General features: G+C 37.3%; 1 pseudogene; it reads right to left on the bottom strand.

Moving 5' to 3' along the window:
- Positions 1–295: 295 nt before the first annotated feature.
- On the bottom strand, positions 296–607 carry LOC149251800 (mitochondrial pyruvate carrier 1 pseudogene; annotated as a pseudogene).
- Positions 608–8,565: the final 7,958 nt, after the last annotated feature.

Raw genomic sequence — 8,565 nt, 5'->3', positions numbered from 1 at the left:
ATCACAAACAAGTAATTGGAGCTAATTGGAGCAGGTATGATCTATCACAAACAAGTAATCCAATGAGAAGATCGATTTTGAGGACTGAGAAGCCGAGATCAAGCTCATTAGGTAGGATGCCAAAATTGTTTGGAGCAAAGCCTCAATTGGGATGAAGATTCATTAGCATTCCTAAAATCAATCATTATCAATGATTGTTGGTAGGATCTACAGAAACAACTACAAGGCATAGAGTGGAGTGTTGACTTGCGTGGATGGAAAATACAGAGCTGGAACAATAGCTTGAACTCTACAGTTAAGGTTCCTCTTTCTTTAGTAGGTACTCATGTGCAGAAGACCATCTAGACAGCTGATAAAGTTGCATAGTTTCATTTGTTGCATGGCAAGCCATAAGTAGATAATTGCGAGGCTACACCACCCAGGCAAATATCATAATCAATACTGAGTATATACACATTACTCCAGTTATATTCCCTGATATCATATCTGGTGGCTTCTGCATATCAACTAAGCCAGCGACAATGAAGCCAAATTTGTCAATAGGACCCCAGAAATGAGTTGTTTTGGGGTCTACGGGACTGTTCCAAAAAGTTCTGAATGTTGCCATCCTTTGATTCAACTGTGCTTAAATTACCCTTCAGGTCTATGTGAGAACTAAAGGATTATAATGTTTTTTCGAAACACAAAGGAACTCCATGGACTGCTTTTTCTACAATGCACAATAGAACCTACCTTAATATGTAGATGAACTCATCTGCAGGACTGTGCATAAAAGCCATCTATGCAGAGGACTATGTTGATAAGTGCATTTTAAAGGGTTGTTTTTGTGTTCAATTCTGATTTCTTGTGGAGGAAGTGAGAAGAACCCTTGTCGAAGGTTGCATGGGTGAAGCATTCGCTGCTACTGTTTCACACTTTGCCAATTGAAGGATCCAAGCTGTAATTGTTGTTATTATTGAGTGAGAGATCGGTATTGTGTTGTTTTCATTAGCGTGCTATGATTGCATTTGTGTAGAATAGAGGAGTCATCATATGTTTATTTATTTATTTTTTTGTTGATGGAAGAGTAAAGAGAAGGCAACAACATTGCAAGTGGAACCCATGGCAGCTTGGATTGTGTGTAAATGACTACCCATTGACCATTATATACAGTGAAGCAATTTTAAATCGCCTATGTAGAATACCTCCTACAAAAAAGACTTACACTGGACCAAGCTTTGTGAAGATCCATTCCATCCAAGTTAGCGTATCAAGTACGGAAGAAGCGATTCAAATTTTCAACTGGACTTTTTCACCATCACTCCAACAAATTTATGGTATGCTTATACATTCATAAATATTTCAACATTAAATCACCTTTTTATAAATAACTTTTACAAAGTTATTTTAATATTTTATTAAATGTTTTGGAGAAATAAGGTGCATTTATTTTTTCTTTTGGAGAGATAAGTATATTTTGTAATATTTTTGGAGTGATAAGTGCTTTTTGGAGTAATAAGCGATTTTTCCAATTTTGGAGTTATAAGGGTGTAGTTGATTGTTTATGTACTCAATACTAAATAAAACATTTTTTTTGGTGGTGATTGTGTCTTAGATCTGCCTAAAATTGAATAAGGGGATCTTAGGAACACCTTGTTTAGTGCATGAGCCTTGATGTTGCTGATCTTTGTGTCTAGTTTTGACACTAAAATTATCTTATTTAACACACACAAGGAGTCTAAAGCAAGTGAATGAAACAAGCACATTAATCAAAGAACTTGAAATTAAGAAGCTTCAATGTGCATTCAATCAAGTACAAACAATCACATGCTTTTGTGCAACTACAACACATAAGCAAAGTTGGCAACATCACCATTCAACATCAACAAGAAATTTCATTCGCCTAAGTAAAATCAAGTTAATGAAGCTGAGAACTCAAGCATTGCAAGGCAAAGTCTACATCACGTCTACATCCACATTCAACGACAATTAGTAATTTTATAACTTCAAAATAATCAAAGTCAACTTGAGTTGAATTGTAAGGGTGCATTCTCGGCTGAACCCGAAACCCAAGATTTGAATGGATAGGGAATCAATTAAACTAGTGCATCCATTATTTTTAACTGAGTCATCCAAATCATTGTAAGTGTTTCTCTTGGGTGCAATTTCGATAGTATTCAACACCCTTCTTTTGATCAATCAAGAGAGTGAGTTCAAGCAAGTGCAAAGTTCACAACATCAAGCGAGCTCGAAACTGGTTGAAGCAAGCATCAAGAGAGTGAGTTCAGCTCTAAACAAATCAAATGTGATATTCAAACAATAATCAAGTCTATTCATATCTACAATAAGTGAGCGCGAGTTCAAGCAAGCAAGATCAAACATTCAAGCGAGCGAGTTCTAAAAATCCAGCAAGCATTAAAAGAAAGCGAGCGTGAGTTCCAGCAAGTTCACATGGTGAAAAGCATTTAGTTGTTAAATAATATTAACAATTTGATCCTCTCAATTGCCAAAGACATGGTGAAAATCAACAAAGAAAATCTTGTTGATATTTCAATGAATCTACAGCAAGCACATGAAACAATTGAGTTCCTTCAACTAGAGTCGCAACTACAAAGAGATGCGTTGCAACCGAAGAGTGTTGCTTCCAAGTCATTGAACCATACATATGAAGATAAATATGTTGATTCCAAATCACTCATCCAAACAAATTCAAGTGTAGAATTTGTTCATGATAAAATTGAACTTGCTTCTTCTAACCAATCATCAAGCCATGGGAAGAACTCCAAAGTAACAAAAATATACGAGGATTAGGATATGACAAAGATGAAAACAACTTGCATATCCCAGATTATTCTAAGCCAATCAAGTTCATCAGTGTAGGCTTTCTTGATCAAATAACATCAACAAGCCATGAGAAAGTTGAAGACAAACCCACATGAAAACATTGTCAAAGAAAAGGTCACATGGAGGATCATTGTTTTGATCTCCATCCTTGTCACCATTGTGACAAGCAAAATCATTCATCAGATAAATGCTGCAAACAACACTAACCTTCCAGATTAGAGATCAATTATGCATGGATTGATCCTTGGGAATGGTCGTCAACAGTAAAACGATTGTATAAGTTTTACAACAGAATTCAATCTCAACTATTCCAGCCAACTGTCAATTGAAGATAGTAATCTCATGCACTTGAAAGCGGGAGTACAATAGTGAAAATCTCTGACACCTGAAGGGGGGGAGTTCAGAAATCAAATGCAGATGATTGTCTCTCCTTTGAGCTAACAAAGGGGGGAATGATAATGGAATTGAAGGTGGTTGTCAGACTGAAAGTCTCGACAACATTAGAAAAAGCATCCAGTGGAAAGTCTTCATCAAATTAGCGAGTGGGCATCGACAAAGCATATAGTGGGCATCATCAACAAATTCGCCAGTGGGTGTTCAACAAACAATTTCAGCAATGAGAAGTTTTCAACAAACAACATTGAGCAGTTTTGACATCAGCAAATTCGCGAGTGGGCGTTCTCAATATTTTGTTAGTGGACAAATAAAATTCGCAAGTGGGCATCATCAACATTTTGTCAATGGACACAGGATGCTGATTGAAAGAAAAGGACAGATGGATCCTTTTGCAGCTTGGCACATGATGGAGTCATCAAGCAAAATTCAGAGATGAATCAGACTTGCAACTTATTCATGTTCTCTTCAGATTGAAGGTTTTTTCGACATCCATATTTGGCGGTTTTTCAGGCAGTGTTTTTTGAGGATCAACACTTTCAACATGAGGACATGGAGATGTTACAAGGTTCTTATTTTGGACTTATCATTGAGGGGAGGAATGTTAGCCTCACTCTCATATGTTAAAACAATTCTAAGTCCAAATAATTAAATTAATTAAAATCATGAAAGTTAGGATTTAATCCTACCTTTCTAGATTGAGTTTGTTCCTCATGGGTAGGAGTCAGTTTAGGCCTAGTTCGTTCAGGGATTTCCTTCAACTAGTTAGGCTCCTAGATTAGTGTGTTGTTGAGATATTTTCTCAACCATAGTGTCCAAGATAGATGTACTATCTTGAGACAAACTTCCTCATGTATTTATTTGTACTATTATCATTCTTTGTACATTACATTGAGAGTGTGAGGAATATAATACAGTGAGGCTCTAGCCTTTTCCGCCATGTCTGGTTTGGGTATATTTCTACTATTTATTTATCAATGTTTTATTAGTTGATTAAATTTCTTCAGGAGTCTCGGGCCTTGGGGGACCTTATAGCTCAAGATGTTACTTGAAATGATCATGGAGGTGGCATAGTTGGTTAGTGCTCGAAAAGATATTTCCAACAGTATGTGGAAGTTTGAAAATGGCTTCCCGGATCAAAAGATAGAGCCAATCAAATCTATGGATCCCAAAAGTCAAAATGTATAGAGGTAAAAGGCTTGGATAACATTTTTGAGTAAATCCAAGTTTGGCATAGTCACCATACCCAACGGAAAATTTTGTGGAGCAACAAAAGGAAGACCAAGCTAACATGGCCAACAACACAATAGAAAGAGAATTTTTATCAGCGCATGTGGAGCACCTGGTGGAGGAAATCCCAATGGTATCACCCTAGTGTAATATTTTGGCATACAAAGTGAATGAACTGAGAGATAATCGCTAAGACACGGAAATAGAGAATAGACCAATGAAAGTGAGTGGGAGGTTCCCACTCCTATTGCTCAGCTCACTGATCACTATCCCAAAGGTGCATCCCAAAGGGATAACAAAGAAGCAGCGCAAAGGAGAGTCCGCCTAGTGGAAAAATGAAGAAAATGGTTGGGACCCTTTAAGATTTTATAAAGGAAATTGAAAAAATAAGGCTTTATGGACCCTTTATCTCTCCTCTCTGACAGGGACAAGTGGTATAATATTATTAGATCTTAAGATATTGCGTAGGCTAATGATGTCAGCATGACATGGTCCAATCAGAGGTGAACATGTGGTAGGGAGTTTTGGAATTTCCGGGTATCCATAAGGCCCATTTTTTAGTGACATGTGGACCAACCATTGGTCGACATGTTGAATAGGTGATGTCAACATAACGTCATCCCAATCGTCATAGCTTGGAATACTTAAGAGAAGTGCACAAGGGATACACTGGGAAAGAGGCATTGGGCTAACGAGGCTCATGTCAAAAATGCCTCAGCATAGGAGTGTTTCAATTGCCTCTCAGTAGAAATTGGCAGAGCTTATCGGAAAACTCATCCCAGAGGCATGAAGCCTAGCGGTGTTTAATGGTATGTAGATAGATGTGTTGGGAAATAGGAAATGATATCACGTGGAGTTGTGGTAGAGAAGAAACCAATCAGGAAGGTGTTGGGAGGATCCCATAGGACAACTAAGCCCACAAGGCCCAACCCAACAGTTTATAAAGAGGCACAAGTCTAAAAACATCGGGCTTGGGAGCTCTGGACTTAGCACTAGGCATAGGTCATTTCACATAGAAGTGAGACCAAGGGTGCAGAGAAAATAATATAGGGAATTTGGCCCACGAAGGGAATTGAGTAGCTCAATGCCAAAAGGCTTAGTTAGTGGTCATTAGAAGTGGTCCTATGGTGGAAAATCAAACTAGTGCTAGTGCAAAAGGGGCTTGAGTCGAAAACAATTTTTGGCAACATTAATTAATAAAATAAAAAGGGGTCAAGGTAAGTTAATTTGGTAGTGCAGTTTTGACAAGGCTTGTGGGTCTATAGAAAAATGCTTGGACACTTGGATCAATGAGTCAACAATTTAGTAAATTCACATAGCAGGGTTGGTGATTCGATTAATGGTGATTGCAAAGTCTGTCCTAAGTGTTGGGTTCAGTATAGGGTTTATAAATGTACCAACATTTAATTTTTCAATCCGGAAAGTTCGTGAACTTCAAGATGCAACACTGGTAATGCCAGAGAAAGCTCCTGACAACTTGAAAACTAAATGCTAGTCTATCTTGTGTTTTAATCTCATGAATAAATGAAATCTTACACTAAATAAAATTCAAGAAAAAATCAATCCACGCAATTAAATCATGCGGGAAATAAAAGGCAATTAACAATGCGAAAGGAAATTCTAATTACAAGCAAATAGAAGGGAAAACCGAACTAGAAATAAAGAAATGTTGACATAATAACAAAAAGACTGTAAATGTTGGAATAAATTCAAAAGCAATTCAAAACCATTCTGCTTGCACTAATTCTACCTGCACTAATTCTGTGTATGGTTCACTTGAAAGCATCGTGAAGTAAATATGCTGCATAAATAGCTTATGAAAGCAATTAAATTAATGTAAATCTCTCGCCTTCCCTGCCTTGAAAATAAATCTTGCAAACTCTCGATAATTTTAATGGAAAGTAAATGACACAATTTACTTTCATTAATATTGGCTCTGCCACATCCAAATAATATATGGTTTTTGTAATAAAAGTTTTAAATGCATCTGTCAGTGCCTCAAAACGACCCTCGCTCACATCGTTTTCATATTCTGGAGTATAAATCAATTGCAACTCATCAATGCATAGGCAGATCCTGTCAATAAGAACAACTGGAGGAATATCCCAAGCGTAATCACAAATAGGAATAATTTCTTAATGCATCAAATCAATGAAGTTTAAAGCTGAAGGGAAAACACTGCAACAATCTAAATAACGTTAACTTGAAGAAGGAAAAGAGACTTGAAATAGTTAAATCTTTCACACGAAAAATAATAATTAGGATGTTATTTAATCTAAAAGATGAGAGCAGTGTCGAGCTGGTCTGGCGGCCAACCCAGCCACCTCACACCCTCTTTGAGTGCCTGATTCACACAGAATAGAAATCATTAGACACAACAAATAGTAAATGAAACATGTTGGGAAATTGCTTCAATTAAATATTGAAACATCATTTACATTATGCAGACATCACTCAACACCAGCAAGACCAGAGGAGAAATCCACAGCTAATGAATTCCATGAGGCCACTTTGGGATAACTCCTCTTCCCTTCTACGCCTTTCTCTCCTGCGCACTGTTCCTAGCTGGATCGTTATCTAATTCATTAATTGATTGACTAATAGTTCTTGCTCCCAGCAATCTCTTATATAGCATTAAATTATAATTTGGGCTTTTAATTATCCGATTAGAATAGAGGAAGCAGATCTCAACAATTTTCCATAAATAAAATTAGTTTACAACTGAATGTCGAAACAAGGATGATTCTGGTGAATTGTTCCTCTTTTCCTAGAATGGTGTTGTTGCTGGACTCCAGTAGGATGGGTGCTACGTTGTATTATAACAACATGGCATAGATGAGGGCAGAGCATTGCATTGACTCCAGAATTAATGTGGTTGTGGTAATTTGCTTCAGGCATTCTCCACATCCTATCGGTGAAGAGAAATCCTTGAGGTCCACAACAAACACCTCCTCATCTATTCCTTTTCCCTCCTTGAGAGCTTAGAAAGCATCTCGTATCTGGTTCCCACTCCTTGACAATGGCTAGAGAAATCTAATGTCTCTCTGACAGTCATCTCGCCATGATGCAGATCATTTTGACTAATGTATGTCGATGTTCTTTGAGGTACGAATTTGTTCATTTCATTCCCATTATAGGTCACTTTACCAGATACTTTGAGATCAGAGCCGAGCTTCCCAGCAGGAGCCAACAACAAATTTGTCTTTCCAGAGCTTGGAGATCCAAGAAGAAGAGTCATTCTAGAAGGTTTTATTACGCCACTAATATCGTGGAGTATTTTCTTTGTTTGAACAAGGCCAATGGAGCCGAGGATACTCTTGAAAGTATTGACTGTAAAGTTGAAAAGAGTTGGCAGAGCTTTATTTCCAACATAAACATCTGCATTAAAGCTCAGCAAACCGCATAGAAACACGCAATGCAAAGGATCACAACTCATTGGTTGATGAGACCATTCTGCATTTTTTCAAATCCATGGGCTTCTTGATACTCTCAAAATACTTGTCAAATGCCAAGCCAAACCTCTGAACTCACTGGCTTGTTGAAATGGCAAGTGCTAGGATGGTTCATTAGAGATTGTGATAGACAAGCGCACATTATTCTTATGGAGGGACTAAATGCTTTTTATACCATATGCGGCATAGCAAGCCAAGGAACAAAATCATATAAGTCAATCGCTGATACAATTCGAAATACCACGGCCTTCATGAACAGAGCATAAGACCAAGTTTGAGTTCAGCATAGTGCAGGAAGCTACTGTAACTAGTGCAGGAATCCCAATGCATGGTGTAGGAAGGTAAGTGCAATGGTGCAGGCATGTGAATGCACTAGTGTAGGCACGTCCTAAAGTATAATAAAACAGTTTTAATACTACAACATACAGGCCTTAATTAAACCCTTATTAATGCCATTTTAATCCTATTAAAACAAAGAAGTAACAAATACTCTTTGAAAATACTCATTTATCCAATCGAAAACATGAGAGAAATAGATAAAAAAATAAGACAAAATAGAGACCCAACACTAAGAAGAATAAATTCTCCTCTATTCTCACTTGCACGTCATAAGAAATGAAATTGATAAGATCACCAAGTGCAAAATATTTGATTACAGAGGGATAGA

Source organism: Pinus tabuliformis, chromosome 7, assembly GCF_031772625.1.
Source record: "Pinus tabuliformis cultivar Carrire ecotype Pingquan chromosome 7, CPIR1, whole genome shotgun sequence".
Classification (NCBI taxonomy): domain Eukaryota; kingdom Viridiplantae; phylum Streptophyta; class Pinopsida; order Pinales; family Pinaceae; genus Pinus; species Pinus tabuliformis.
This window is presented reverse-complemented; position numbering and strand designations above follow the sequence as displayed.